The sequence below is a fragment of the Protopterus annectens genome, chromosome 12.part0 (assembly GCF_019279795.1).
Source record: "Protopterus annectens isolate FY-2018-M chromosome 12.part0, PAN1.0, whole genome shotgun sequence".
NCBI lineage: Eukaryota > Metazoa > Chordata > Ceratodontiformes > Protopteridae > Protopterus > Protopterus annectens.
The window spans coordinates 1284482290-1284501085 of NC_056746.1; positions in this window are offsets into that span (position 1 = coordinate 1284482290).

The following is an 18796-nucleotide window of genomic DNA, read 5'->3' on the forward strand; positions in this document are numbered from 1 at the left end:
CAGACTTTGGCAGTGGGCGAGTTCCTCCCAACGTTTTCTGATTGTGACGCACATCCCTGGGAGATCCAACATCATAGCGGACAAGCTCAGCAGAGCTATCCTCATGCCTCACGAGTGGTCTCTGAATTAGGAAGTTGCGGATCTTATTTTCCGCAAATGGGGACAGCTTTGCTGCGATCTTTTTGCCACCCCCTTCAACAGCAAATGCAGCAACTACTTCTCCCATTTTCCACTTCCAGGTCACATACCTAGAGATGCTCTAGTCCACGATTGGTTTCGGGGACGACTTTATTCTTTTCCTCCGTTTCCCCTGATACCGAAACTTATACAGAAAGCAAAATCGTTGGGTTGAAAAATTATCCTCATTGCCCCCTACTGGCTTCGACAGATATGGTTCCCGTTCCTGCACCATTACCTTCTCGATCAGCCCTAGACTCTGGACCCAATTCCAGATGATCTGATACATCAGTCAGGCGGGTTGCATCAATCCCTCCAAACTCTCCAGCTCACCGCTTGGTTGCTCCACTTCCAACTTTAGCCAGGCTTCCCAGCAGTTCCTGAGATTATAGTCTGCTCTCATAAGTCTGTGACTAGAAAAACTTATGCTAGCAAATGGAAATGTTTTTCTTGTTGGGCAGAGTCTAGGAATGTGTTAATTTAAGGAACAAAGAGTTACCAATTAAAACCGAAAGGTCATTTTACTGGGGCATTAGCCACCTCCGTAGCTTTTCAGTCTAGGTTACCCATGGATTCCATCTGTGCAGCTGCCACGTGGGCAAACCCTCATACCTTTATTTCTTACAAGGTGGATATAGTCTCCTGGAGCAGAGCGGACTTTGGTTCCACTGTTCTGAAGTGTGTGTTCCACTGAGCCACCCAGGTTGTTAGGTGCTAGGGACGCTCTCCCAAACAGCAAGAATGAAGGTGAGATAGACAACATTAAGAAGTTATGTACCTACCATAACGTTCCATGTTAGTTGTCTTCATCTTGCCTTCTTTCTTGCGTCCCTCCCTCCGTCCTAGTGGATCAAGAGGAGTCCCTTTTTTCACTAGCTGAGTATTCTTTTATTGTTGTTCTTCTGGCTAGGTCTTCCTAACCTATACTAGATATTAGAATGCATGGAACAACCAGTTTTTTGATAACTGGTTTATCTCATGTCTGGATTAGCTATTTCAAACGAGATCTGGGTAGCTATCGCTAGGCATCATTGGATAAGGGGTAGCCTCGAGCCAGTAAACAGCTCTCGAGCTATTGAAGATGGCTGAGTCGGAGCTGAGGATAGGCTCCGATCCCAAAGAGCAACAAAAAAAGACGAGATGAAGACAACTAACGTGGAACGTTATGGTAGGTACATAACTTATTTTGTTTTTGGAGCTTTTCTCCCCAGGACTCCATTGAATGAAAATGGCCCAATGGACTATCCTGGTAAAACAACTGCAAATAAATAAGTGCAGCAGGTATTTTGCTCTGATCCTTCCAGTCGGGGAATCCCAAGGGATGCTCTAGTCCATGATTGGCCTTCGGGTCTCCTGTATGCTTACCCTCTGTTACCACAGTTCCCAAGTTCTACAGAAAGCCAGCAGATTGAACAGCTCATTAATTCTCATTGCCGCCTCCTGGTCTCATCCAGTTTGGTTTCCCTTTCTGCAGTCATCTCAAATATCTCTTTTGGATATTGGATTCCAGTCGGGATCTGCTCCCTCACCCATCAGAACATCAGTCCCCCAATCTCTAGTCCTTTAAGTTAACTGCTTAGTTTCTCCACTTCCAGTGATTCTAGCAAAGTCCAGGCTAAACCGTACCACTCCAAAAGATTATTCCTGCCTCTCAGAAACCTTTCACAAAACAGGTCTACAGTAGCACATGGAAAAGATTCTCGATTTGGGTCTCCAAACAAAATATTGATCCTTTTTCAGCCTCCAAATCCGCCTATGCAGGAAACAGTGCAGAAGAAATCAGATTCTGCACAGGTAAATTAAGCACCACAGATATATATATATATATATATATATATATATATATATATATATAGATATATATATAAAAATAAAGGTCAAGGGGCGATGGAATTCAGGCTCATTTGTGAGGATGCTGATTTTGAGCAGTATCTATCGGGGTTTAAAATGGATCCGAGACTGAGAGGTTACCCTGAGTCTGAGGTGAACAAGTTCCTAGCTAGTGAGAACCTTGACAGTAGAGGGGAGAGCCAGACCCTATTACTCAATATTTCACCCTTCTACTGCTAAATAGTTCTGTTAAGTTTGACCCTCACCCCCAAGTTAGGGGTCTTTTTTATTCCTTTGATGTAAAACCTGTGATATTTTTAAGAAGAATTGGAATATATTATTGGCTGATGAGAGCATCAAGGAGCTAATTGGTACAGAACCTAAGATGTTATGTTGTCCCATCTCGCCTTCGTTCTTGCTGGTTGGGTTTGGAGCCGATCATCTGCTCCGACTCAGCTGATATGCAATAGTTCAAGAGCTTTTACTGGCTCGAGGCTACCCCTTATCCCAACATGCCTGGCGGCAGCTACCCAGATCTTGCTTGCCGCTTCCAGCGCCGAGATTAGTCAATACTGGCTCAGGCTAAGTACTTTGTTTTTCTAGTTACTTGCAAATTTTTTGGTAAATTTACTGGTTATATTGACTCGTTAGTGTGCATCTTTCTTCATTAGACTAACAACCCCTTTCTCTGCTCTTGGTGGTGTTTTTGGCAGTTGTTTTTTTCTTTCAGGCCTACTTTCCCCTTAGAGCCCGTTTTAAGTTAGAGAGTTCTTCCCTTTCTTCACCCCTTCTCTGGGATTGCCGTTTAAGTTAGAGGCTCTCCTCCTTCCTTTCAAAAAAAAAAAGATTTTAAGATATTTACCGTGTGACACTGCTGCAGTCATTACACTTGGGTTATCCTGCTGTCAGGCGGTTCCCCAGTCTGCCTGAGTTCCAATGTCTTGGTCTGACGTCGGTTGCTGTCGCTTCTTCCCTGACGTCAGTATGCCAGGGGGGTATAAGATGCAGCCGACGCCATTTTCTTCAGTCTTTCTTGCCATGCGATGCCTGAAGCAGAAGCAGTTTGCAAGTGCCGGTTGGCCAACTCCTGAGATTTTCATTCCGAATCCAGAACCAAAGTCTTCTACAAAGCAAAGTACCGCGTTGGGGAAACTTTTTCTTGTCTCAGACCAATGTCAGTAAAAGTTAATTGCATTTCTTGTGGGAAGCAAATACCTCATAAGGATTTCCACTCCTACTGTATCCCATGCCTAGGCCCAGACCACGACGTCACTGGTTGTCTGTTTTGTTCTAGGTTTAACAAGCGCACTATTAAACGTCAGTTTGATTTTGCCCAATATTATTTTGGCAGAAAATTTAATTACACTATGCAGTCGGAACTTCCGACGACAGGAATTCATAAAAAGCGCAAGGACAGGCATCCAAGGCCCAAGACTGACAAGGCCTCTTCTAGGCCGGTCGCCGGTTTTCAGCAAGGTGCCTACGCAGCCCCTGACGACTGCTTCAATAGAACCACAGACCGCTGGCTGGGCCTCCGGATGCTCCTGCAATTCAAATTACCGAGCTTAATCCTACAGAGGGAACCGAAGTAGCTGAACAATCCACAGCATCAGAGGGTGTTTTCAGACCTACCCAGTTAATTAAGTCCTCTGTTAAGTCTAAGCCTCCCATAAAAGCAAAGAAACAGACACCGCAATCTCCAGGGCAGGCTTCCATGCCTAAGAAATGCTAAAAATGGCCGAAGACCTAATCACCCTGATCAGTGGGTCCCAACCCCCTCCAGATAAAAGGCCCAGACAAGAAGCAGACTATGAATCTTCAGACCAGGTGTCCATTTACTCTGACTCATCCTCTTATGAGGATTCTGATGCTGAGGAATCCATTCCATCAGCCACTCCACATGAGGACTACTCCTTTGGGGAGACCTTACATACCATGAGGGAGCATTTCCACTGGGAAGGCCAGGATTACTCAGAATCCAAGAAAAGGCTGAGAGACTTCCTTTTATTGCCTCAACATAGACCCCTTGCTATTCTGCCAGTGTTAGATATTGTGGATGATGTATACACTGAATCCAGCTTAAACCCTGACTCCTTACCACCAGCCCCAGTTAAGCCAGATAGATATTACAGAGTCCCTGACTCAAATTCAAAAGCCCTGTTGCTGACCCTGAAACTATTTCTCAGGGACCCAAAGGGATTAAGGCCTCATCAGCTAAAAACCCAGTCCCCTCTGACAGAGATTCTAGAGCATTAGACAGATGGGGCAAGAAAGTTTATAAATCTGCAACATTAGCCATGAGAACCTTAAATTGCCAGTTTCACATGCTCAAATATCAGCAATTTTTAATGTCTCAGTTGAAACAAAAGATGCTTCCAGATTCAGATCCTCCTAATTTGAAAGAAATGCAGGAGTTATTGCATGCAGCTGAACAAGTGGGAAAACATACTTTGCAGTGTGGTTTTGATTCCTTAGAGGCCTCCTGTAGAGCAGCAGTTACAGGCTCTGTCATTAGAAGGCATGCTTGGTTAAAAGAACATACGTTACCAGACCATGTTAAGGCCAAATTACTGGATGCACCTTTGCAACGGGATGTGTTTTGAGTTAAGGCAGAGGAGGTATTAAAAAAGATGGAAGATAAGGCAAAATCTATGCAAACGGTCAAAGATTTCTTACAGGTTCAACCTCCCCGTTTTAGCAGAAATTGGCCAACAAAAAATTGGTCCTTTCCAGTCACAGATAGACTTCAAAGGGGCAGATACAGACGTCCAAGAGGTAGAGGTCAGACACAAGGCCCATAACAGACCTCGACAATGGGGTGCGCCAGGCCAGAAAGAAGGGGAAGACGGACCTCAACCTTATAAAAAAAAAAAGTCTCAATGACTTCCCACTACAGCTGCCAAACAGCTTTCTTGGCAGCCCCCTTAGGAGGAAAACTGGCTCTTTTCTATCACATTTGGCATTGCATCACCAAAGACAAATGGGTTCTCAACATCATATCTCAAGGTTACAGGTTCCACTTCCACACTCTTCCAAGGTTAAAAGGAATGCCAAATCTGCCACCAAATCAATGGGCAGAGGCTCAAAAACAAATTACAGCACTCCTGGACATGAGAGCTATTCAAAAGGTACCACCACAAGAGCAAGGACAAGAATTTTACTCAAGACTCTTTCTGGTTCCCAGAAAGGACAAAGCCTGGAGACCCATCCTGGACCTTTCTTCTCTGAACACTTTCCTGGATATTCCAAAATTCAAAATGTTGACACTACAAGCAGCTTCTTCCCATGCTGGGCAAGAAAGCTTGGGTCGTGACTTTGGACCTCAGAGGCATACCTGCATTTCCCTATCGGACAAAACTGCAGAAGATACCTCAGATTTCTAGCAGGTTCAATGCACTATAAATTCTCTGCACTGCCCTTTGGCTTATCTACCGCGCCCAAGGTCTTCACAAAGTGCCTGGCACCAGTAATTGCATTTTGCAGTCAAAAAGGAATTCAAATTTACCCATACCTGGACGACTGCCTAATCCAAGCACAGGGCAAGGACATTCTTCTAAAGCATCTGGCGTAGGTAAAAAAGTTAAGTTGCCTGGGGTACATCGTAAACGAAAAGAAAAAAACTAGTGCCCTCACAACAGATAATATTCCTGGGTGCCAGCTTAAACACAAAGGCCCAGATGGCTTGTTTCACGCCAGACAAGCAAGAATAACTGACTCAGTATTTTCATTTAATGGCAACAAAGACCCAACTCCCTGCAAGAAAAATTCTGCAGGCCTTGGGCTACATGGCATCTTGCATACTACTAATTCCATATGCCAGACTGCATATGAGGAAACTACAATGGTACCTAAAGAGTGTATGGTCTCAACACTGTCAAATTACAGTTATACCACTAATTCCTTGCCTACAACAGGAGTTTCAATGGTGGGCACAAGCTTGTCACTTCAACAAGGGACAACCTTTTACTCAACCCACAACCAGGTAGACACTGACAACATGCATCGGATTACGCCTGGGGAGCACACATGGCAGGAAAATGTATTCGGGGTGAGTGGCCCGCAGAACAAAGACATCTCCACATCAATCAAAAAGAGATGCTAGCTGTACAAAATGCAATTATATCTTTCAAGGACCTGCTACATCCAGGACAACTACTACTAAAGACAGACAACACCACAGTTATGTGGTACATAAACAAGCAAGGTGGCACACACTCCTGCCCCTTCTGCAGACAAGCCATGAACTTGTGGAACACAGCTTTAAACTACCAAGTTCATCTGCAGGCACAATTCCTGCCAGGAGAGAAAAACACACTGGCAGACGACCTAAGCAGAAACATCATGGATCCTCACGAATGGCAATTGAGTCCACAGATATTCAGAATGATAGCACAAAAATGGGGAAAACCAGACATAGATCTGTTTGCAACCCCAATGAACTGCCAACTACAGAAATTCTGCACAAGGAGCTACCATCCACAAGCATGGAAAGTGGATGCCCTCTCATTCAGCTGAAAAAAAGCAAGTATACACTTTCCCTCCTCTACCTCTCCTTCCAAAGGTATTCATAAAAGCCAGGCAGGAAGAGCCAAAGATGATCCTAATTGCACCAGACTGGCCACGCCAGCACTGGTACCCAATCTTAAAGAACGTAGCACAAGAACCACCCTGGATGTTGCCTCAAATCCCACAGCTGTTGACACAACACAGCAATCAGATACTTCACAGCCAGCTAAAGACCTTAAATCTAGCTGCATGGAAAATTCCTTAACCAAGCAAGCATTGCCTCTCTCCAAAGCTGTTATGGATGTCTTTCTGGAGGCCAGAAGGCCTAGCACCAGGAAAGCCTCCTCAGATAAATGGAAGAGATTCTGTGCCTGGAACCAAGCACACAGCCTTGACCCTCTTGTACCAAACATTCCTCAGATACTTCAATACTTAACTGTGATGCTGGACAAGGGCCTCTCCTTTTCATACATAAAGATTCATGCCTCAGCCATTTCTGCTCATTACAACACGGATCCACCAATTTTTTCAAATGCTTTGCTCAAACAGTACCTCAGAGGGGCTAAAAACATGAGACTGCCCCGTAGAGCACATACACCAACTTGGGACCTCAACTTTGTTTTGGAAAAATTAACCTTGCCTCCTTTTGAGCCGGCTAACACAGATTTAAAATACATCTCTTGGAAGACTGCTCTGCTACTGGCAATATCATCAGCAAGAAGAGTTTCAGAATTACAGGCACTAATGGTAGTGGAACCTTTCCTCATCTTCCACCAGGACAGGGTGTCCTTAAGAACTAACCCTATGTTTATGCCAAAGGTAGTATCAAGTGTGGCTCTAAACCAAATTATTGACTTGCCAACTTTTTATCCAAAAGCACAGAACAAAGGGGGAGAGACTACTACATTCCTTGGACATTCACAGACAGTTACGCTTCTACTTGGGCAAAATCAAAGCTTTCAGAAAATCTGAGCAATTATTGGTAGCATACGCTGCAGGAGCACAGGGAAAAGCCATTTCAAAGCAGACTATTTCAAAATGGATAGCTCACTGTATACGTTTTTGCTATACCCACCATGGGAAAAACCTGTACCTAGCAGCATTAGATCTCACTCCACCAGGGCAACAGCCACTTCAACTGCCTACCTCAGAGGAGTGCCTACCAAGGATATTTTAGAAGCAGCAACATGGAGTTCTGGCCATACCTTCATCAAACATTACCATTTGCCTTTATATTCCAAATCCAGAGCTGGCTTTGCCACTGCTGTGCTGCAGGGCCTTATAGCCACCCCTAATGCCTTGGAGATCCATCCTCCCTACCTCCGCTTTGGGATTCCACTGCGGCAGTGTTACATGATGAACATAGTGCAGTTTTGTACCTACCATAAATGTAGATGTTCGAGTGTAGACACTGCTGCAGTCCAGGTTACCTTCCCCTCTTACTTTCTGGTACATACCTAGCTCTTCTACCCTTATTTCCTAAAGGGAGTATTTGCTGGTAATTAAAAATGGTTGTTTGCTTTTCTATTATATATATTTTACTAGCATTTTGCAAGGCCTACCTATTTGGGGGCACCTGACATCTGGGGCAAGAAAAACTGAAGAAAATGGCGTCTGCTGCATCTTGTATCCCCCTGGCGCACTGACGTTGGGGAAGAAGCGACAGCAACCGACGCCGGACCAAGACTTTGGAACTCAGGCCGACTGAGGAACCGCCTGACGGTAGGATAACCCAAGTGTAATGACTGCAGCAGTGTCTACACTCGAACATCTACATTTATGGTAGGTACAAAACTGTACTTTTTTTTTTCCTTTGTGGTTATCAGCCTGTTTGGTCCTGCTTGTTATAGGCTGTGAGTGATAGTTTTCTGTTTTCTCTGTGGCAACTTTTTCCCTGACTAGTGCTAGTTATGTCTAAAGAGTCTAAACCCTCTGGGTTTAAAAAATGCGACTCGTGTTGCCATTAAATGTCCCTTATGGACGGGCACACGAGTTGCGTTTATTGTTTAGGGGCTGTTCGCCTGCAGGACTCTTGCTCGAGCTGTCATGCTTTCAGTTCCAGAATACTGCAGGAATGAAAAAAATAAGCTTATTTTTACGTTGCCTCTTGAAGAACCCGCAAGATGCCTCGTCTCAGGGTCCTCAGCCAGCCAAAGTGTCCTAGAAACACTCCAAGCCATCGGTTCAGAGCACAGACAAAAATACTGAGAAGCCTTTGCTCTGTCGGCCCCCAGTATTGGCTCCAACAAAGCTAAGTCTCCGGCAGTTCCATCTGTGTCTTTGGAGCCGGTACGCTGCGCTCCACAATCTCCTTTGCTGCAACCTGGACCGGGCAGTCCCCGGTCATCTTCACACTCCTCTCGGTCTTCCAGACCACAACATGGAGAGGAGTGGTCAACAGGCTCCTCAAGTCACAGGCACTTGCTAAATTACTCTCTAGTCCAGCCCATAAGGATTTGTCTCTTTCGGCCCTCCCAGCTTCTCCATCGATTCCTCTGACTCCGAGCCGCAGTGCATTGAGGTCATGGTGGTGAAACCATCTGCTCTGGTTTCTTCTCCCTTATTGGTTCTGACTACCGCTCAGATCTCCTCGATGTCTCAGTCTGTTGAGTGGTCTGGGCACCAAAGCTGTCATGCCAGCCCTGAGGGGGAAGTGGCATCGGACGCTTGTTCAACCCCGGTGTCCCTCTTGGAGCTTCGGCGCAGGTGAGCTCAGCTCCTACATCAGCCTCAGAGCCTTCGCTCCCAGTTAGCAAATCTTTAGGCTCTTCAGAGCCAGAGATTCTGACTTGGGACCATGGCGCCTTCGAGGTGATCAGGAGCGTGCTGTCTCCTGAGACTGCTCCACCCTGGGCTCCATTGGCTCCTCCTCCCTCGGTGCCTGTGCCGGCCTTTGCTCCTCCTGCCAAGCGTAGGAAACCTGTACCCCAGGATGCCCCACTGGGTGACCCCACTTCTTCCGAAACCTCCCCCCGAACATTCAGAGGAGGTCCCTCAGAAGAAGAAATGTAAGAGGAAGCATTTAGACTCCCCTGAGTCTATCGCTTTGGATACAGACTTGCATGAGTTGGAAGGGACCCCACAGTTTCCCTCTGAGGATGTCTCCTTTTCAGACATCTTGGAAATCCTCAGAGGGGTGAATGGAAGTCCCTAGCCCCTTCTGAGGACACAAGTCCCTATACCTGGACGCATTTGGTTCCTGACCCTCCACCTCTTGGGTGTTTCCGCCTTTCAACCCACTTTTGTCTGTAGTGAGTCGAAAAGTGTGGAGTGCTCCAGAGACCATGGAACCTGCTCCATTAAGACTCCTCTGACCAGGAGACCTAACAAATTTATTACAGCTCCAGAAAAGTCTTTCCTCTCCAGTGGAATCCCTGTTGATGCCATGGTGGTGGCAGCAGCCGCAAAGAAGGAACTTGAGGAAACTTCATCTGCCAATAGTATCATATGATGGACAGGTATGGGAAGCGTATGTTTTCTTCAGTGGCTTTTACTCTCAGATTGCTGAATTACTAGTCACATTTCACATGACTTTAGAGGGATCCCTGAAGGAGCTAGGAGATGGCCTGCAAGATCCTACAACTGAGGAGTTGCGAACAGGGCAGCTTCCCAGCTTGTAACCTTGACCTCTGTGGTAAACAACTCCTTGAGGCTCATTTCTTATCCGGCAGATGGAGCGAGTAGCACAGCAGGTACCTGAGTAGGTTTACGCAGGCACTCCTGGATACACCTTTGTCAGTTTATGGAACCTTTGTCTTCATTTACCAGCACGCCCTTTGATGTCTCGTCCTTGTTTGGGCCTCATTTAAAAGACTCACCAGGTGTGTACATGATGGCAAGGCTTTCTCTGCTGTAGGGGTCTGTTTTTTCCACTCCATCTAGACTCTATCCTAAGGGTCAGAAGAGTGGAAAAATGTGGATGTTCGTGTTTCACTGTTGCAGTCATTACACTTGGGTTATCCTGCTGGCAGGCTACCCGCAGTCGGCCCAAATTCCAAAGTCCTGGTCCGGCATCGGTTGCTGTCGCCCCTTCCCTGTCAGTGCGCCAGGGGTATATAAGATGCAGCCAACGCTATTTTCTTCAGTCTTTCTTGCCGCGCGGTGCCCGAAGCAAAAGCAGTTCGCAAGTGCTGGTCGGCCAACTCCTGAGATTTTCAAAATTGAATTTCAGATCCGAAGTCTTCAGTAAAGCTAAGTACCCCGTTGGGGAAACTTTTTCTTGCTCCAGACCGATGTCAGTAAAAGTTAACAATTGTATTTCTTGTGGGAAGCAAATACCTAATAAGGATTTTCATTCTTACTGTATTCCTTGCCTAGGCCCTGACCACGACGTAGCTAGATGTAGGTTTTGTGCTGGATTCAACCAGCACACTATTAAGCGTCTGTTTGACTTTGCTTTACATTACTTTGGCCGAAGGTTTAACTATATAATGCCGTCGGAACAACCGATGACCGGAGTCCATAAAAAGCACAAGGACAAAGAAAGATGGGCATCTGAGGTCCAAAACAGATGACAAAGCCTCTTCTAGGCCAGTCACCAGTTTTCAGTGAGGCGCTTTACAGCCCCTGACACCCGCTACCTCAGAGCCACAGGCTGCCTCCGACTCCCACGTGGAGACAGCTAGGCCTCTGAGAACTCAAGGTATTGGGCCTACGGAAATAATTCCCTCAAGATGGGTTCAGATCTACACAGCTTACTATTAAAGACCATTTCAGCAAAGGCAAAGTCTAAAACACCTTTAAAGACATAGAAACAAGTACAGCATTCTCCTGGACAGTCATCCATGCCAAAGAAACAGATGCTCAAAATGGCCGAGGACATAATTACCTTGATCAGGGGTTCCCATCCCCCTCCTGATAAAAGGCCTAGGCAAGACACTGATTATGACTCCTCTGACCAGATTTCTATTTATTCTGATTCCTCTTCAGAACAAGGATATTCTCTTCCTCCCTATGAGGACTCTGATGCTGAAGAATCTATCCCTTCAGCCTCTCCTCCTGAGGACTACTCTTTTGGGGAAACCCTGCATACCATGAAGGAACGTTTCCATTGGGAGAGCCAGGATTATTCAGAATCCAAGAAAAGGCTCAGACTTTCTTTTATTGCTTCATGATGGGCCTCTTGCTATCCCCCCTGTACTAGATATTGCTGATGATGTTTTTTCTGAATCCAGTTTGACTCCTGATTCTTTACCCCCTGCTCCAGTTAAGCCAGATAGGTACTACAGGGTTCACGATTCTCATAAATTTCTTTATAAAAACCCTGCTGCTGATCCAGAAACTATTTCTCAGGGTCCCAAAGGGGTCAAGGCTTCCACTGCAAAAAACCCTGTTCCCTCTGATGGGGATTCTAGAGCACTGGACAGATGGGGGAAGAAAGTTTACACCTCTGCTACTTTAGCTGTAAGGGCTTTAAACTACCAGTTTCACATGTTTAAATATCAACAATACTTAATGTCTTTGCTAAAACAGAAAATGCTTACAAACTCTGAATGTCCTGAGAACAAGGAGATGCAGGATTTATTGCATGCAGCTGAACAAGTGGGAAAGCATACTTTGCAATGTGGTTTTGATTCATTAGAGGCATCTTACAGAGCTGCAGTTACAGGTTCTGTCTTTCAAAGGCATACTTGGTTAAAAGAACAGAGTTTACCTGATCATGTTAAAGCAAAATTATTGGATGCTCCATTACTGCATGATACTTTGTTTGGTGTTAAGGCAGAAGAGGTGTTAAAGAAAATGGAGGATAAAGCAAAATCAATGCAGACAGTAAAGGATTTCTTACAGGTTCAGCCACCTAGATTTAGCAGGAACTGGCCTTCTAAAAATTGGTCCTTTCCAGTGTCAGGCAGGTCACAGAGGCAGATACAGATGCCCAAGAGGCAGATCTCAGCACCAAGGCTCATACAGACCTAACTAATAGGGTGCTTCAGCCGCCAAAGGCGGAGAAGACAAATCACAACCTTATAGGAAACAGTCAAAATTACTTTCCTCTGCAATTACCAAGCACTTACCTTTTGGCAGCCCCCTTGGGGGGAAAACTAGCACTTTTCTCACAAAACTGGCACATTATCACCCAGGACAAATGGGTTCTGAATATTGTTTCTCAGGGTTACAGGTTCCACTTTCACACCCTACCAAGGTCAAAAGGTAGGCCAGACCTGCCACACAGCCAGTGGGCAGAGACACAAAAACAAATTTCTGCTCTCATGGACATGAGGGCTATTTAAAAAATACCACGGCAAGAGCAGGGGCAAGGATTTTACTCAAGACTTTTCTTGGTACCCAGAAAGGACAAAGCCTGGAGACCAATATTGGAACTGTCTATTCTAAATGCTTGTTCTTTACTGGTTATAGGTGCTATTTGAATGGATGAGTAAATAGCATTAATTAGGATTGTAGCATGTAAGTTTGCTGTTAAAATTATCTGTACAAACTTTTTAATTTTTTGTAACGTTAAAATTTGAGATGTTTTTATAGGGGTTGTTTCTTTAAATGAAGTTGTGCCAATTAAGTGAACTTTGCTATATATATGCAGTTTTATGGTCATTGAATGTATTCTGATGAAGTCAGCTTTTTAGAGCTGACGAAAAGCACTTAAATAAACGTTTGCTGCTGACTGCATTCCTGCTACCGTTTTTTTTGGTTTCTTAGTTGTTTTAGCCTTTTATGCCATTAGTTTATTATGGCGACGGGTGTAGGAAGCAGTAACAGCCAATTTAACCCGCAGGACACACCTGGGGTTCTTCAATGTGGATCTGCTGCTGTAGACTTATTGGATGGTGAGAGCACTCCGGTCATGGGAAGCTCTTTGGATTTGTTGTGTCAAAGGTTGAACGCATTTTCTCAAGATTGGGCCAGCTTGACTTCGACCAGAGCAGTTTGCGACAATCTCTTTTGGCACTTAGAGACAGTAAGGCAACAACACGATGAGATGGTGAAAGGAGGGTCTTTAATATCCAACACCCGGACTGATATGCCGAGCTGTGAAAGGGTTTTTGAGAATAACCAACTGAACGTTACCACTGTTACCAATCAACCAGGATGTACTGGTGAGTTAAACCGGACTGCGTTGAATGTTAACAGCAACGCTGACACCTTAGTGCAAACAGTACGTTGCCCCAATAACAGCCATGGGTCAATACCTGTGAACCCCCTTAATGGGAATATGAGGGCGACATGAACATGACCATGGATAACCGCAAGAGAACCTTGAATTCCACAATGCGGTCCCAGGTGCAAATGGGTCCTGTATTCATTACAGATGGGGCCGACAATAGAGATCTTAATCAGGGTGAACCAGGTCGTATCAACGGGGATGAATCGCAGACGGTGAAAGGTAAAAATAATGGTTCTTCCTTTACTGTTTGGTTCAATAATGGATTCCGCTTAACTAGTGGGATCAGTCACAATTTAACTACTTTAGGTGAACCATCCACTGGTTCTGATGAAGTCACTATTATTAACAATCTCAAATTATTTGACTTATGTCTTGTAAAACTTAAACTGCAACTTGAGATACCCTATTTTCGTGAGTGTTTAAACAGGAAGGTTATCCCTAAAGGCCTGAGACGGGTGTCATACCCTACGGGTTTGGAGAATGGTTCAGCTTTTCACATGGACCTGATTAATTTGTTCGACCGCCAAGGGTTCGAACTCATCAAAACCATCATTAAGCACTACACCATATGGGTAGAAAATATATTATGTTATGTGACTGAATTGGACCAGACTATCCAAACCCATTATGAGTTTGGAAGATATAAATACGAATATGAACGTATTTTTAACAGTATAGATCAGCACATGCATAAACTTGAATCGAATAAAATCGAAAAACTGGTTAGAGATATTAAGGCGTACAGTTCAGGCACTGCCTACCCTATTCCACCACCGACACAAGTTTTGGGTAATAAAATGTTTGATCCCAAAAAAACTTACCAACTGAATGGAAACTGGATTGTTGCTTTACAAGAAACTGGGGATAATGTTGATGAAACTGCACCTGATAACAATTACAGCGCTGGTCCCTCAGATACTCATGGACAAGGAGGGAGGGGTACTCCATGGTGCAATAGACTACACAGTGCCCATGTAGATTATTTATCGCAACAGGACCAGAATTTTCAGCAAAGCCTCGATATGGGGGCCAGACAAAAGCAGAAAAATTTCCATCAACCCCAGTACAAAAACAAACTAACATACAGCAATGTCAAGAAGTAACAATTTATCCTGATGCTGGGGTATCCTTGAATTTGACCCCACATCAATACTTGCCAAATTTCAACATAGATGTAAACTGTTATAACGATTTTACATCTCATTCTGGTTTGCTCGAGGTTGGGAAAACACGTGCCTGTTCACCTGAGATTATTTTGAACAGAGCAGGTGATTATAAACTGTACAACTATAGTGATACTCAGTTCAGTACTGACATGGTTGACCTACTATCTAAAGGCCTCACATTTATTCCATCTAAACCATGGAATATTGCAGATACTATTCTGGATGTTAAATCTTTTGTGAGGAAGCTAAACTTCCATGTCTTAATGGGAAATATATTTGATGGTGATTGTAACGACAGGTTCCATGTGCTAAGCACTTACAACCCCCCTTTACATCCTGCACTTGATTTAGAGAAATGTTGGGAACTAGATGTTAGACATGCTAATACATATAAGTATGTCAGGAACTTATCTACCAACTTGAGTGATGATGAAAGTGAGTTGTGTTTTTTTTTTTTTTAGAACACAGGGTCGTAGGTTCTGCAAATTTGATAAAAAGGTGGGGGATTAGTGGTGTTTAGTATACTCGACTACCAACACCGGATGATCGAGTTACTTAATGCTGAAGCATATGCAATTAATTTGCGTTCTGAAGTAAACAAAGCTTATAGTACCATTAGGAATTGCATAGAGGATTTATTTATTGAAGGGTGTATAGATCAAAAGACCTATAACTACATGAAGACACTGTATCCCAGATACCCTTGTATTTTTGGAATTCCCAAAATTCACAAGAGTATTGAGGATCCACCATTAAGACCTTTAGTGGACAGTAGGGGATCACCCACATACTCCTGTGCGAGGGTCCTAGATGCCATCCTACAGAAATACCTTGCAAACGAGTCCCAAATTTGTAAGGACTCGTGGTCATTTCTGGAAAATATTAGTACTGTGAAATTTGAGAATTATAATTTTGTCACTGTCTGTGTGAAAGATTTGTACACTAGTATACCCCATGATATAGCTTTGGAATGGGTGAGTCTGATGCTTAAACATAATGCACCCATTAATGAAATTGACTTGGTGTCGGTCCTCTTAGACTTAGTATTGTCTAATAACTACTTTATGTTCCTAAATGATTTCTTTTTGCAAAAAGTGGGGGTTGCTATGGGCTCCCCATGTGGGGGACAGTATAGCTAATCTGGTAATGGCCTATTGGGAATCTGAGTATGTTTTCAGTGGTAATAGGTTTTTGGATGCCTTTGTTTACTATACCAGATTCTTGGATGATATTTTCATCCTGTTTAAAGGTAATGAGAATGAGAGTCAGTCATTGACTATTTTAACAACACCACTGAGTTCCTCCAGTTTACATCTACATTTAACTGTGATACTATAGCTTACTTGGACATTTGTTTAAGTAAAGATTATAATCTGCATGCATTCACAGCTAATATATTTAGGAAAATTACATACTCCAATACCTTCCTTCATTATACCAGCTGTCACCCTTTTCACCAGAAAATCTGTAGTTAAGGGACAGCTGGTGAGAGCTTCTAGCATGGTTAGCTTGGATGAAGATTTTCTTATTGAATGCAATGTTAAGAACATGTTCCTTCACAGAGGGTACCCTGAATTATTGCTTGACTCACTCATTCAGGAGGTTACAGAAAAAAGATGCAACAGAGTATATACTCCCCTTTTGAGTGTCGATTCCTTGGTACCTAGTTTGGAGTTGGGTACAGGTCTGGAGGTGAACATTTGTGGTGATGCTAATAAGAATGTGCCTGTTAGTATTGGACAGTCTGAGAACAACTTGCCTGTGAATTTTATAACTACTTTTAGTACATCTAGTAAACAATGTGTATCTGTTTTGAGGAAAAATTGGGACCTCTTCAAATTATACCCTGAGATCCACCAGAAATTAGGTGAAGGACCAAGAGTGATTTATAGGAAAGGGAAGAATCTTAAATCCCTATTAGAAAAGCATGATGTGTTGTAGCGAAGCATCCTGGTATGCACAAATGTTTGAATTGCAATTACTGTAGATTTGTGGTTGAAACTAATAAATTCCAGGTTGATGGAATAACATATAATTTGAGGAGTAAATTTGATTGTAACTCAACATTTGTTACATACTTGGCTAGATGTAAATCCTGTCCAGCATTCTACATAGGTAAAACTGAGAGAAGGCTTTGGGACAGGATGTACGAACATTTTTATGGTATTAAAAAGGGCAAACTTGAAAATGCCCTTGCTAAACACATAGAGTGCTACTTAGACCACAATTTTAAGTTTATGGTTATCGACCAAGTTAAAATTGACCCAAGGGGAGGCCTAAGAAACCTCAAACTTGATGAATTTGAGTTAAAATGGCAAGTGAAATGAAATGCTTATAGTCATCCTGGACTAAATGACACTTGTTCAATCAGTAGTGTTAAAATTAAACAGCCTGAAGAGGTGAGCAAGTATAGGTCTCTAAGCAGTTAGAGTGTATGTATATACATGATTCACTTACATATACTTAGTACATACATTATGTAATTAGGTTTGTTTTAGATGTACATTAACATAATTTTTGGAAAAAAATTTACACCTGTTCTTTACTGGTTATAGGTGCTATTTGAATGGATGAGTAAATAGAATTAATTAGGATTGTAGCATGTAAGTTTGCTGTTAAAATTATCTGTACAAACTTTTTAATTTTTTGTAACATTTTAAAATTTGAGATGTTTTTATAGGGGTTGTTTCTTTAAATGAAGTTGTACCAATTAAGTGAACTTTGCTATATATATGCGGTTTTATGGTCATTTAATGTATTCTGATGAAGTCAGCTTTTTAGAGCTGACGATAAGCGCTTAAATAAACGTTTGTTGCTGACTGCATTCCTGCTACCTTTTTTTGGTTTCTTAGTTGTTTTAGCCTTTTATGTCATTATTCTAAATACTTTCCTGGACGTTCCAAAATTCAAAATGTTGACACTGCAGCAACTTCTACCCATGCTGGGCAAGAAGGCTTGGGTAGTTACTTTGGACCTCATTGGCATACCTGCATGTCCCAATCAGACAGTCGTGGAGAAGATACCTCAGATTCATAGCTGGCTCACTGCATTACCAATTCTCTGCACTGCCCTTTGGCTTATGTACTGTGCCCAGGGTCTTCACAAAATGCCTGGCACCAGTAATTGCATTTTGCAGACAAAAAAGAATTCAAATATATCCCTACTTGGACGACTGCCTTATTCAAGCAGAGAGCAAGGACATTCTAGTAAAGCATCTGGCGTTTGTAAAAAGATTACTGATTTGCCTAGGGTACACAGTAAACGAAAATAAATCAAAACTAGTGCCTTCTCAAGAGATAATATTCCTGGGTGCTTCTCTATCCTATACAACCTATGTGGTGTATTTGCTTGTAAATGAAGGTATTGTTTTATTTTAGTGTGTTTTTATAAGCAATATGTATTGCCTACCTTCTTGGGGGCACCTGACATCTGGGGCAAGAAAAACTGAAGAAAATGGCATCTGCTACATCTTGTATACCCCTGGCGCACTGACGTCAGGGAAGAGGCGACAGCAACTGATGCCGGACCAGGAATTTGGAATTCAGGTCGACTGCGGGTAGCCTGCCAGCAGGATAACCCTAGTGTAATGACTGCAACAGTGAATACACTTTAACATCTACCTTTATGGTAGGTACACAACCGTACTTTCTGAAAATCCCAGGGATCTTAGCCTGACGCAAGTGGTGATTACTTCCCCCAGGGGCAGAGGGGAAAACAACAATGGAAGATGCTGCCCTTGCAGGGTCCGTAACAGCAGGGTGACGGATGCTTTCTCTGGTAGGCCCTTCCAGCACTCCTGAAGGGAGGCCTGGCTGTCCACTTCTGGAGGCAGTTGGGGCCGGACTATCACTGTACCCTGCAGCCTGGCAGTTTATCACGAGCGAAACATGAGTACTGTCAGTAATATCCAGGGGCTACAAAATTCCCTTTTCTCAGTCCCCCTCAAAAGACAAACGTTCTACCCCAGATGTTACAGCCAGTCTTTGGGATCATGCAA